Below are 14,908 nucleotides of genomic sequence, written 5' to 3' on the forward strand. Positions count from 1 at the left end.
ATGTATGTGAAGTCATGCTTGTTTTTAGTAATCATTCAGGAGTGAATAAATAAGATGCGACTCTGTATTCATCCCATTGTACAGTTAGGATTATGATGGTTTGGAACGAATAAATTTATCTGGGAAGCAGAGTTGCAACCACTGGGATAGAGGTTTTGGCCATGCCATTTCTGTGTCCTTTGCAGAGTCATTCAAGTCAGGCAAATGGAGGTTTTTCTGACTGTTGCTTGATTGCTCTATTTGATTGACATGTTGTATTTTGTCAACTAGATAGGTTTTGATCCTTGAAGGAAATCAGTTTTTTTTTTTTTTTTGGCTTAATATTTTTTTTTTTTATTTATTTATTTTTTAATTAATTTTATTGGGGTGACATTTGTTAGTAAATTTACATAGATTTCAGGTGTACAATTCTGTATTACATCGTCTATAAATCCCATTGTGTGTTCACCACCCAGAGTCAGTTCTCCTTCCATCACCATATATTTGATCCCCTTTACCCTCATCACCCACCCCCCCCCCTTACCCTCTGGTAACCACTAAATTATTGTCTGTGTCTATGAGTTTTTGTTTCTCATTTGTTTGTCTTGTTCTTTTTGGTTTATATACCACATATCAGTGAAATCATAGGGTTCTCTGCTTTTTCTGTCTGACTTGTTTCACTTAGCATTATTCTCTCGAGATCCATCCATGTTGTCACAAATGTTCCTATATCATCTTTCCTTAACGCCGAATAGTATTCCATTGTGTATATGTACCACAACTTCTTTATCCATTCATCTATCGAAGGACATTTTGGTTGTTTCCATGTCTTGGCCACCGTAAACAAAGCTGCAATGAACATTGGCGTACACGTGTCTCTATAGAGAAATGCTTTTATATTTTTGGGGTAGATACCCAGGAGAGCGATTGCTGGGTCATATGGTAATTCTATTCGTAATTTCTTGAGGAACCTCCACACTGCCTTCCATAGCGGCTGCACCAGTCTGCATTCCCACCAACAGTGTATGAGAGTTCCTTTTTCTCCACAGCCTCTCCAACACTTGTTACTATTTGTTTTGTTGATGAAAGCCATTCTGACTGGGGTGAGGTGATATCTCATTGTGGTTTTTATTTGCATTTCTCTGATGATTAGCGATGTTGAGCATTTTTTCATATGTCTATTTGCCATTTGTATATCCTCTTTGGAGAAATGTCTCTTCAGGTCCTCTGTCCATTTTTCAATTGGGTTGTTTGTTTTTTTGTTGTTGAGTTTCATGAGTTCCTTGTATATTTTGGATATTAGCCCCTTATCAGAGGAACTGTTTGCGAAAATCTTCTCCCATTCAGTTGGTTGCCTCATTATTTTGTCAATAGTTTCTTTAGCTGGGAAATCAGTTTTTTTAAAAAGGATTTTGATAATAGTTGCAGCTAGAAATAAGCTTCAAATAATTCAAAAGGCAAACCTTGGATTCTAGCTCAGCTTTCCGAACTCCTTTTCTTATGTCTGTACCGCTTTAACATCAATATAATGCAAGTCATTTTTAGCACCACCTCACCTCACAAGAACACTGATGGCTTATTTAAAACATTCCCATGTCAAGCAAAATGGAGTATTAATGCAAAGTTGTAGATGCAGCCTTATCTGTTCCTCTAGACATGGCAAAACAGCACTTGGGAGTCAGTATTTACAAAGATTGTGTCTCCTTACTTTTCCTGTGATTCTAAAGCTTGAATTTCCCATCACTTGCTTCCCTAAAACCACTCTAGATAAATGAATAACCTGGCAACAACTTTAAAGGACAGTGGACAGGAAAATGGACTTGGTTATGGTAATGAAGATGACGATGATAAAAACGAACATGTATTGAATGCTTATGTTTTACTATGGGCTAAACACTGTGTTAATGCTTCTCATTTAATACTTTTCACAACTCTGGGCATATATATTAACACCATCTTCTTATAGATGAGGAACTAAGGCTTAAAGAGGTCCATTAACTTGTTTAAAGTTTCACAAAGCTAGTAAGAGGACCTTTTTGAACCCGACTCCTGGCCTGTGTTCTTAAGCACCCAGTGTTACAGTGAATGTGCAGTTATGTTGGCATGTTCAGGTAAGACTGAACATGGTGATAGTCACAAAGATGAGGAGGAGAATGATAATAAACTTCTTCAGAGCAAAGGGTTTGTATTTTTGCTCAATTATGTATTGCTCAGACATTATAACAGTGTCTAGTCCATAGCAAGTTCTCAACATGTTTCTAGGATGAATGGATAGATGAATGAATGAATGAATTAATGATATTAAGAGGTAAGATCTTTCCATAAAAATAAAAAGCTCATTTTTAGAGATGCTGTTCATTTAACAGTGGTGAGTGAGTATGCCCTCATTCCATGCACCGTTGTGCTGTCGATATAAAGGTGAGCCTGTTCTTGTGGAACTTACAATCTGCTCACTGGTTTACTGTTCTGTTATAAATTCAAAAGACTCACATATCGTATATAACAAGCAAAAAAAAAAGTATTTTAGCCCCATTGTAACTGACATCAAAGCTAGTCTTTATAATACTGGAGTCAGGGCAGGGATTCATCTTATAATTTACAACATAAAAAAAGGATCGATCTAGAAAATGTAATGCCTTTCATAGGTTTACCTGACTTCAGGTTCATTAAAAGTCTGTTATATTTTTTTCTTATATGAAAATTATTTTTATGAGCATAGTAAAGCCTTTAGAAAGTGAATTTATTTACAGGTATTATAAATACTGGCATATTTTTGAAATTATACAAATATATTGAATCCTGTTCGTTTCTAGCTCTAATTTTTCATTTGGCTTCAAAAGCAATGACTGGAAGGCACACGCAGTAGAGTTCCTTCCATAGCATACATCCTCCAACATGATCCCCAGGTCATGAGATCTACAGCCCAAGAGGAGAGGAAAGAGGAAGAAGAGAAAGCCCAGTACTATTCCAAGCAGAGACTGTGGAGAGTACGAGAATTAGAAGGGCTGGATTGAAGGGTGCTTGGTACTCTCACTCCTCACTTCAAGGGATGGGAGTTGCTTATAAACATCCAGATAGATAAGGAGCCTAAGTACCTCAGGTTAGTAGCATTACCTCCTGCCCTACTGGGGAACTGGTAAGTTGGTAAATTGAAGGGAGAGGTGTCGTATGCAACCGTTTCCAATGACACATGTAATTTTAGGGGTGAGATGGGAACCCAGGTCTCTGTTATTAGCACATTAAACCAAAATCACCAGAGAGGACTAGAGCTTCTTCACGGCACATTAGTGCTGAAATCATACCTGGTCATCCATTCTACTGTAAAGGGCAGGGAGAATCCTGAGGACATAAAGAAGATTTCAGCGCCCAGTCTCGCCTCTACACCCTTCCACAGGCCATACCTTTCTCCACCATATATTCAAATGCCATCTTGGAAAAGAGAATGGGTGGAAGAGGAAGCTGAAATGCAAACCAGTTATCCCAAAGAAACAAGTTAACATTTAAAGGATCTTTGATTTACTAGATTTGGATAATATGAAGACTGACTTAGATTAAGCTTCCTCTTTGCCCTGACCCAAGATAACCAGCAGAGAGAGCCACATGGAGAGGATCCAAGTGGTTTTATAAAACTTCAGGAACGAAATTTTCTCTTTATAGTAGAATGTTGTACGAAACTAAATTTGCATCCTTTCAACATACATGTGAGACCGATATTCCAATATATAGATGCCAAACAGCTGTTCACCAGCTTGATATGTATTATTTGTATTTATTTATCCATTCATTCAGTTACTATTTATTGACTGCCTGTTGAGTTCCAGATATTATTTTAGACACTGGGGAGACACCAGTGAATCAATAAACACAACAGAAAATAGAGCATCCTACATATTAAAAAAAGAAGTGTGTGTATAACACTAGTAACAAATACATAATTGCAGATAGGAATAAGTGAAAGATAAAAATAAAACAGAGTATTGAGGGAAGGCCTGTTTTAGAAAGAGTCATCAGGGGTGACCTAAAGATTTTGGCAAAACTGGAATGAAGAGAGAGTAAGCCATCTGACTTTCTGAGGGAAAAGCATGCCAGGCAGTGCTGACAGCAAATTCAAAATGCCTGGAGTAGTCAGGCGTGTTTTTGCTAAATATTTCTGCTTCTTCTCATTCCAGGGAGAAGTATAGAGTAGCATTGTACTTTATGGCACAGTTGTGTTGTTGAGACAGGTTAGCATGGTGTTAGGTAGACAGGAATATCCCTGGTAGAATGAAAAAAGGCAGCCATATCCTGAAACTCTAGGTTCTGAAGTAACTCCTTCACTCTAGGACAAAAATGTAACAGCGTCTTGAGGTTAATAAATTATCTCATAAATCCCTTTTGGCCAGACAAACTGAGCAGATCTGATAGATAGGAATGGGTTCATTAATTCCTTCAGGACAGGCAAACAAACCTGATATACAAATTCCATTAGAAGTCTCCAGCTCCCTTCTCCAAACAGGCAAGGGAAGCTATAAAGTGAAATCTTTTACCTCAGACACTGGGCATTGCATTCGGGAACCCCCTCTCTCTCGGGAGCTGTAAGCCTTTGCTTTAATAAACTATGCTCTTTTACAACTCCTTGCCTCTCTTTGGACCACGCTTCGGTTTCACAAGACATGATCCTGGCACTCACAGAAATTTCCTACATCATTGTGGTGGGTAATATGGCAAATTCTGGACAAAGAATTATAAAAGGAAGTGCTGTGTGTCCCTTCTGCGCTGAATCATTTACTTATTAGCTTGAAAACTTACAGTGTTTCTTCCCCCCCACCCCCCTTCAGAACAACAGTTAATAATGTTCGAGATATGGAGTCCTCTCTCACCCTTGGCACCCTTAATAAAATGATGGATCCTAAAAGACAAAGCCTTTAAGTTTTAAGAGCTTGAGATTTTGGAGTGAATCCATTATTCCAGAATAACCCAGCCTATCCTGATGGGACAGGAGTGAGTTTAGAATGTTCAAAGAAAACAAGGACTGCTGGGGGGCTGGAGAAGAGTGGGTCCCAGAAGGATGGGAAGTAGATGATATTGGAGAGGCAAACTTGGGCCAGATCAGATAGAACTATGAGAGCCTTGGTTCCAGGTTTGAACTGTTTACTGAGACTGGTGGGAAATTATTGTAGGGAGAATGATGAAAAAAAACAAATTTGAGCCTAATCTGGAATGCTTTGAAATTTATGTTAAAAATGCAATGGTTTCTTTCTTTTGAAGTTGATATTTAATTCACCAAAAATTTAACATGCTTTGCTAAGAAGTTAACAAAATTATAAAACTGTGATTGAGGAGCTGAAAAGATTTCAACTTAAACCCAATACCTTACATAATTTATAACATAAAACCAGAACGGGTCTAAGTATCTTTCCACTCAAAACAGAAATTTATAAAATGTATGAAAGTCACTTGATAAAAGTAAAACCAAACAACAAAAACTTCTTAAAATGTATCCAGCTGTATTAAAATTTTGTTGGAAAAGGAGAGTTATAAATGAAAATACACATATACTTATGCTAAGAATGCTCTTGTAACTTGCTCTTTTCAAAACAGAAATAGTTTGGCCGCTTTATTTTTACTATTAAGCTGATAGAGTAGCCTTGACTTTTTTCTTCTCAATAAGAAAGGCATATATATTCGACATATCAATGTCCATGATTGCTTCAAGCCAAGCAGAGAAGTTGTCATTTAAATTGGGGCACGATGGAGCTCTTACAATACATACAGGTAGGTGTTTCACTGGTTTTCATTCACTTTGTAGCTGCTTTATCAATGGCAAAGAAAATAGGTTTGACTGAATTTGGCAGTAACTTTCCTCTAACAATATTTTCAAGAACTGGGATTATTCAGGGTTGAATTCCCAATTATTTCCTTCTTTAAGAAGCAGAATGAAACAATGTCTCCAGCATCAAATGTAATTAGTTCTTCTGTTGACTTGTGTTTTTAATTGTTAAAATTATATTCTTCTGTGGGAAGAATTGACAAATACCATTCTTTCTCATGTATGCGCTCATAATCTGGAAAACTGAGTGAATGTGTTTGACTACTTATTTCTGTGTCTCCGAGATCAAGGCTCTGAGGAGCTCTGAGATCAAAGCACTAAGAAAATGGGACACAAGATGCAATGGGAATAATATTTTGAAATTTTTCAACTAACATAGACTGTGGATTATATTTTCCCCTCACATATCATGTTTTATTACATATCATTATTTAAATAATATAGTAGGTAAAGCAAAGGTAGTGTACCCTTGTTTATAGCATTATTATTCACAGTAGCCAAAAGGTGGAAGCAGCTCAGGTGTCCACGGAGAAATGAATGGGAAAACAAACTGTGGTTTATACGTAGAATGGAATATTATTCAGCCTTAAAAAGGAAGGGAATTCTGTCACATGCTACAATATTGATGTTGGTATACATGTTGCTAAGTGAAACAAGCCAGTCACAAAGAGAAAAAGACATATGATTTCACTTCTTTGAGGTATGTAGAGTCACTAGATTCATAGAAACAGAAAGTAGAATGGTGGTTGCCAGGTACTACAGGAGGGAATTGTTTAATGTGTACAGAGGTTTAGTTTTGTGAGATGAGAAACTTTTTATCTGTTGAACAACAATGGAAATATACTTAACACTACTGAATGGACCATTTATAAATGATTAAGATGGTAAATTTTATGTGTATTTTACCACAATGCATAAAAATATGCTCAAAAGTGGGAAGTGGTGATGAATATCATATCAAGAAGGAGACTGAAAGGGGATGCCTCTTATTGATAGAAAAATGAAGAAAGTATGTATCATATCATTGACCTTCTGGAAAAGTGTGAAACAAGAGAAACACTGATAGGAAGAGAGGTCCAGTACATGTGTCCTGGCATAACATCCAGGAGGGCTGTGGAAAGAGCTGGGAGCACCAGCAAGGTGCCCTGGGGTCGACTGGAAGGACACAGGCCTTGAGGAAAACACCACATTCTTTTCATCCAGGCTGGCACAGAAAGGCCCTCACAGCCTTTGCAAGAGAGGTAACTGGCTGGATGAATCTGAGACAGTAGTTATCTCCTTATCCTCTGGGGAAGGCTAGGGCTGGAGAAGTTCCTGTATGTTGAGAGCGTTTCAGAAAGGCTGCAAATGTAAATGACTCAAGAAGCAGACTACCTACAGATACTATCTGAGAGAAGCAGAACAGCACCATGGTAAAGAGGGAACATAAACTCTGAAGCCAGTCTGCCTAGGGTTTTAGTTCTGGTTTCTCTACCTTCTCGCTATGCAAACTTGAACATGTTAATTAACCTCTCTGTACCTTAATTTCACTTCTTAAGAAGTAGTAATAATAATACCTACCTCACTTTGATGCTTGAGGATTAACTTAGTTTATATACATAAAAGGCTTTATACAACACTTGACATATAGTCCTCAAAAATATTAGTCATTATTTTTATTTATTAATAAAATATATTTTAATAACATATGTATTATTATTACTATCATTATATTATTATTATTATTGAAAGGGAATGTGAAGACGGTGATCAAATATACATTTGTCAACACTGCCTATAGAAAATAAGTCCCTACCTTAAATAAAAGGCCTAAAGTTCCATCTTCTGTCACCTAATTGAATAGGAGTTAGGGGAAAACATCAGTCAATTATTGGGAAAAAAAAAATTAAAGGATAATTTTTTTTTGTACATTGAGTGCAGAGTGAGTACATTTTTGATCCTACCATATATGGGATCGTCCAGTATTCCTAATCCGTTTGCTTGTACCTTCCATTTGTTGGACCTAGGAGAAGGATACAATCAGAGGCCCATATACCATCTGCATAAATATTTAAATGATACAAGTTAAGCTAATAAAATATTAAATACTTCATATCCTTTTACTTTGAAACCTACATCTTCACAACGAACTGAAAGACTGGGCTCAAATTCAGAATTAGCCTGGTAGAACCTGGTGGGGCAGGTAAAGTGGGCTGTGTCCCTTGCCTCCCACCGCCCCCTTCTCTTCCCACTGTCCATCTCTGACCTGCACTACAAGAGGCGTAATGTATGTGCATTTTGTCAGCCTAGACCACATGATTCAGCTCCATTTACACCCCTGTAAACAGATGCACATCCCTTGCCCACTCCTAAGGCCAAGAGCTGCCGAATTCAGCAACATGGACCAGCCTCCTGGTACCTGAAGTAGAGGATCACTGGAAAAGGGCCATGGGCTCTAGGTGGACATGTCCTCTTACCCAATCAACTCCTTGTCCTATGGAAGGACCTTGGCCAGAGGACCAGCGTAGAATTTGCTGCATCCTGGAGCAGGTGTTCCTTGCCTTCATTTTTTTGGTGGCAATGTGCTCCAGAAACTGATTCCAAATCCCTCAGTTACAACTTGAGGGCAAAATCATCCCAAGTTAGAGGACAACCAGACCCTGTAAGAGAAGAACACATGGGAGAGGTTCAAAGATATTCACTCAACACATACAGAAATGGGAGTGACCTTTCTTGAAATCAGGCATTTTGAAAAGAAGTGTCTTCTTCCAGGAAGGGATGCCCAGTTCCAGCAATAGCAACTCACGCTGTGACTATAGTGACCTGGGATGTACCATTTTCCACTGATTCTAAAAAGCACACTTATTTGACATTTAACATCTTGAAATTGTAATGTTTCCTACAATGGATGGTACTTGATAGTTGCTGTCAGCCAGCTCTGTTGTGACATGGTTGTCAGTGCCTGTGCGTACACGAACTTCATCATGGCTGTTCACCACTAATCTCATTGCCCTTGGTCTGTGTGCAGTGCTGGCTCTGTGCAAGTTGCGTTGCATTGCTATTTAAAATGACTTCAAAAAGATTGCACTATGATTTGGCACACAATCAGAAATTAGCTTGTGTGCAGGAAGACACGGAAACCGAACAGCAGGCCATAAATTGGATGTTAGTGAAACAAATATTCGTTATTGGAAGAATACCTACAACTTTATGTTTGTTTGTAAAGTAACAACAGACTGAATTATGGAACTTAAAAGGATGATACCCCTAAGCAGAAGAAGCTGTGTAACATTTTGTTACTGAGTTTATTGGTTAGCTATTGCTACAATAATGTTGTGTAACATCATCCCAAGACTCTGTGGTTTAAAACTACTCATTTATCATCATGCATGTGTCTGAAGGTCAGCTGTTTCTGCTGTATATGTGGTATGATTCTATCAGAATTTATTTATCCATTCTGCTATTGGCCATTACTCCCATTTTTGGCAGGAGACATTCTCACTCAAGACATTTTGTGGACAAATATTTTTATTTCACCATGTACATAACCAGTAGCATAATGTCTAGGTCATAGATCAATGAAAGCTGAACTATAAGAAAAACTCAAAGATTTCCCATAGCTGATGAATCAATTTACAGCTACCCCAGCAATGTCTGAGGGTATTACTTATTCCACATCTTCACCATTATTTGGGTAATCAGTCATTCAACCATCTTTTGGCTTGCAGTATATTTCATAAGAAGGCAGCTATCATTCTTATTGTTATTCCTTTGTATATAATGTGTTTTACCCCTCTGCTTTTAAGACTTTTTTTTTTTGGCTTTCACCAACTTTACTATGATATGCCTACATATACATACACACACACACACACACACACACACACACACACACACACATATATATATGATTGATATTTCTGTTAAAATTAAAAAAAAAATTGGCCATTATTTATAAATCATGTTTTCTGCCTCTTTCTTTTTTCTCTTTCTGGGACTCCAAATACACACATATTAGACAACTTGACAATTGCCGGAAGTTACAGATGCTCTGTTTATTTTTTTCTACCTTTTTTCCCACTATGTCTTTCAACTGGAAATTTTCCATTGATACATCTTTAAGTTCACTGAGTCTATATTGTACACACTATCCAATTTGCTTTAATGTCCATGCAAGTAAAGTTTGTTTGCAGATATTGTAATTTTCCATTTAAAAAAATTAATTATTTTTATTTTAGAATTTCCACTTCTCTCACCAAATATTTCATCTCTTTAATCATTTTATTTATTTTTCCTTGTCAATTCCTTAACATATATTTCATAGTCATGTTAAATTCTGGAACTACTAATTCTAATATCTGGGGCAACTCTAATTCTGTTTATATTGACTATTTTTCTCTCTTTGTAAGACATATTTTCCTCCTTCTATGCTTATTATAATGTTTCATTATATTCTGAATATTGTGTATAAAAGAACAATATAACTTGCTTTGCTTTTTTGCCAGAGAATGCAAGCAAGCCATTGCCCTTATTTGGCAGTTAAGGCGAGGGTGCTGGCATTCAAGATCTTTACAGAATCAAACTAAACTGGGGCTATATAGCAGCTTTAGTTATATTGAGTTCACCTGTGACTAGCCCTGCCACAATTTTCCTGTGTCACTATTGCCTTTTTTACGTTGCCCATATTTGAGCTGGGAGGAGGTTAGATTTCAGTTTAACATATTTTTGTGCCAATTTGGTTTCATCTTTAGCAGTGATCTGGACTCTAAGAAACACAAGAATATGTGATTCCTCGCTGCTTACCAGCTCCTCTTCCATGACTGATTTCTTGATAATATTCAGACAGGAAAACTTATTTGAGTAATTTGGTTTTAGTTTGGACTCTTTAAGATTTAAATACCTTCTGCTATCTCACTATTATCTAAAACTCAGCTGTTTTCCTTTTTGTGCCTGAAGATTCACTTCATCTATAGCAGGTCCATATTTCCATCCACCCAAATCCAAACTAAGAACTATCCGAACTCTGATTCTTTGTTCAACTCTGCAGCCCTTGTTTTTCACTAGAATTCAGTTCACCAAGCCTTTATTATATCTACTATTTTTCATTATCCCCTTAGAAAATGATGTTTACTTAATTCATTTGTTCATATTGTTCTTTCTATGATTTGGATTTTTTCTTATTGTTTGTTTGCTTATTCTTCATATAAACTGAAAGTGGAAGCCAGATAATTTTTTCATAAAAATTTCCTCAAATTGAATAAGTCTCAGGGTTCATATACCTACGTCTCTCCTTAAAGAATTAAAACACTTCATTCAGAGTACTATTTTTAAAATCCAGGAGACATTAAGATAGATAGATGATAAATCCTACATGGGATCTGCATCTAACATATTTTTTTCTCTCACTCCAACATCTTTCACCTTCTCCTCTGACACCTCGTAGCCCTCTCTTTTTACTCAAGAAACAGAAATACAACTAAGGGTAAGAGGTCATGACAAGGCTGATAAGGTCAGAAAGCAAGGAAGAAGTGACATTGGAAGCAAAAAATTTGGGTGGATATTAGAGAAAGAAAAGCAATATTGAGGTATACTTATACTTAGTATACTTATACTTAGCATACTTATACTTAGTGAAACCTCTAGCAAATTCAAGTTCATATATTCAATTTTACTGTTTCATTTCTGAAACATAAAGATGGCAAGATGGCAGAGGGGTGCGAGAGAGTAGGCAGTCCACAGGGAGTGTGGTGAAAAAGACGGGGTGGAGAGAGAAAGGTAAGGTGGTAGTCAACAGATAAAATAAGAAGAAAACTTAATTGAAATATCCTATACCCAACCTACAGCACATATCACTGTTTTAATCTTGTAATTCTTATTTGCCTCTCCTACTTCCCAGCTTGAAGCATTAGCTTACCGTGGTAGCTAAGCCCTGTTCAATGCATTCCTTCTTCCTACACGTTCCCTGCTCACTCCCCATCCCACTCCACACACAGCTGAAACTCAATTTAGAGAGCTCTTCGGCTCTCCCTCATGGGCCCAAGCTGCACACTAAATATTTCCAGCTTACTTCTTTTAAAAGACTTTTGGATTATACGTATTAAGAAATAGAGGTTCATAGTATATACTAAATTCAACTCAGTTTTGAATTCATCAGCCCAAATCCTTATGTGTCCCTATTGTAATTCTCCCCTCCAGCATAAACAATTCCTCTGCTTTTAACAAATCTTGTAGCTCACAAGCTTTAGATACCCTCTGATATCATTTTAAAATCTCCTCAGCTATGAATGGTCCCAGGCAGCTCTCTGCCAAGCAATCGTTTTAGCTTCTGACAATCTATGGAGAGCTGAAGATACACAGATCAGAGTAAGAATATGGGGCATCCTTAGTTATCCCAGTAAATCCTGAGGGGGAAATGAGTATTCTATCCTGCAGCACCACGGTAGATTAGTAGGTTTTTATCTAGCTGAGAATAATGGTAAAGATGGCCATTCACATTGGGGGAAGCTCGTAAATATATTTTAACACTTAGATCTATTTATCTGCCTTATGGTAGTTTAAGTAGACTTCCTAATTCTGCTCATAGTCTAAGAGATTTATTACTTAAAATTTTCCCTGAAATCGAAATACCAAGACTGAGCCTTTCTATTCATACTCAGGCCTTGGACCGTTTTTTGTAAGGAGTCAGGCTCACAGCTTGCGGCTTTATATCCATGAAAAGCCAACTGTAGAGAATGCGTCAAAAACACAGTCAACTTTTTTTTTGGTATCAAAACATTGCAGAATTTAAAGACATTAGAAAACATCTGCTAGATTATAGTGAACAGATCCTGTAGTAGGGTTTTGCTGTAGTGTTGGCAACTATTATCTTTTCCTTCTGATCACAGGCATCTGCATTTTCTTTTGCAAAATTATCTCTCCTCCACTGTTTGTAGTTTTTGTGATATTATCAGTCAAGGTACACTGACCTCCCTTGGGACAAGTGTCATTCACCTCAGGCCTTTGAGTTAATGGAACTTTGAATTAATGGGTAGAAAAAAATAAAAAACAAAAACTTTTTGGAGACGTTACCAGTCATGAGCAGCATGTTGATAGACTGTCACTCAGTCCTGCCACCCAACTTCCCTGAACTGTACCTGTTCCTACCTCTCTGGGCCTGGGTTTCTTCAGTTTTTTTTATAGTGGTGCCATCCCATATCCTTCTAACAAATTCCCTTGTAGTTAAATTACCCAGGATTTGTTCATATTGTGTGCAACCAAAGAAATCCAACTCATACAAACGTTGCTGAAATAGTGTGATGGTAGATGATTTTAAGAGTAATTAGCTACTCCATAATATGTCTCTGCTTTCCGAACTGTACAAATATTTATTTTAATATCAATATTAAAGTTCTGAAAGAGCTGTTAAAGTAGAAATTTATACTTTGTGTGCCGGCAGCAAGATGTCAAAGGTTTAGTCAGGAAGCAATTTCAAGCAGCACTGGTAATTTTCTATGTGGAGAAAACGCTGGATAGGAAAGATAACTCTGGTGTGCCTAAATCCAGAAGGGTTTAGAAGTGGGATGACAGACTGAAATTTCTGTAGGGAATGAGCACTGGTGCAAACAGGTGGGTCCTCCGGGATACTCTCACTTCCATGAAGAAGTTATCTAGCCCATTTTTCTTCGGTTTCCACTTCTCATAGAGACGTGCCTAGAGACTTATTGCTCAACTCCAAGAAAAACACCACTGCCAATGTACTGATAAATGGCGATGAAAACTCACCCTCTTTTTCAGGGAAACAATAGGATCCTAAGGATTCAGGAACTGGAGAATGTATGCCATTTACATGGGGCAGCATTCCTCAGCTCTGGCTAATTACTGCCTTATAAGAAGACTGGTTTGGAATTGCGACATCTTCTGATGTTTTAAAAAGTACTCAAAAGTACCGATTTAAAAAAAAAAAAAGTACAATGATGTTTGTTATATACTGGCAACCAATTTGATTTTTTTTAAATATTGGGTTAAAACATATTTTCAGACCCCCAAAAACCCCTTGAACAATTCTGTTCTTGGCCTACACTAGAAGCTGAGCTGCAATAATTGATGTATATTTGAGGTATGTAAAACACATATTAAGCTCAACATTTAAGCAAACAAAAGACTTTTACAAATCAAACAAGTCACCGTGGTCATGGAGAAATCTCAGGGGATGGCCTGATGGGCTCCTGCAAAACCTAGCAAGTGACAGAGGATGAGCAGAGAGGAAAGGCTCTTCTGGTGCTTGTAGCCCCAGGGGACATTTCCCTGGGCCAGGCAGGTGCATCATACCTGGGCTGGTAAGTACTTTGGTCACTCCATGCTATATATAGAGAGAAATAAGTGAAAGAAAACTAAATATTGATACTCCAAAGTTATAAATCTGTTCATCCCAGATCTTACAGTGCTGAAAGCTGAACAAAGAATGCTGCATCCACATTAAGTTGCTTTTAGACTACTGCATTTTACTACATGGGTTACTGAAAAACGTGAATCACTGTTTTGCCACGGAGCATCTTCAAACAAAGAAGAGAATAAGATTGGCATCACTGTTCAGATCTATCAGTCAAACTACAGTACCTTTGGACAGGTAGTTTCCAAAATACGTCAGCCTCATTTACACCCAACAGCAAAAACAGGCAGTGGGTATTTTTCTACCGTGACAAGGCTCCCCAAATACTAAGGCAGAAAGTGGTTTTTGACACACACCACTTTTAGGGAAAGGATTGGAAGTGGGAGGTGAAATGATGGAGTAAATATCTATATTCTAACGATTACAGAGAAGGAAGGAACAACCTGATTTTACTTAGGGGCTAGATTAAAATCATTGAGGGAACAAAAGAATACAGCAGGAAATCAACTAGTATAATAAACAGTGATCTTCACGAAGGACATGCCACAAAAGTCTAAATGAGTCTATAAAAGTAGAATATTCTGCTTAGTTTTGGAAATTTTTTCTAATGAATGCCACTGCACGACTTACTGATTTTTAAGTGGTTCATGCCTTGTATCCCAGGCATCCTGCATACCCACATTTAAAATAAACATAATTAATTTGGATTCTAGCAATACACAACCTGAAAGCAGAAATTTGCTAACTTGACTTTTCCTGCTCACTGATGCACT

The sequence above is a fragment of the Rhinolophus hipposideros genome, assembly GCF_964194185.1.
Source record: "Rhinolophus hipposideros genome assembly, chromosome: 7".
Taxonomy (NCBI): domain Eukaryota; kingdom Metazoa; phylum Chordata; class Mammalia; order Chiroptera; family Rhinolophidae; genus Rhinolophus; species Rhinolophus hipposideros.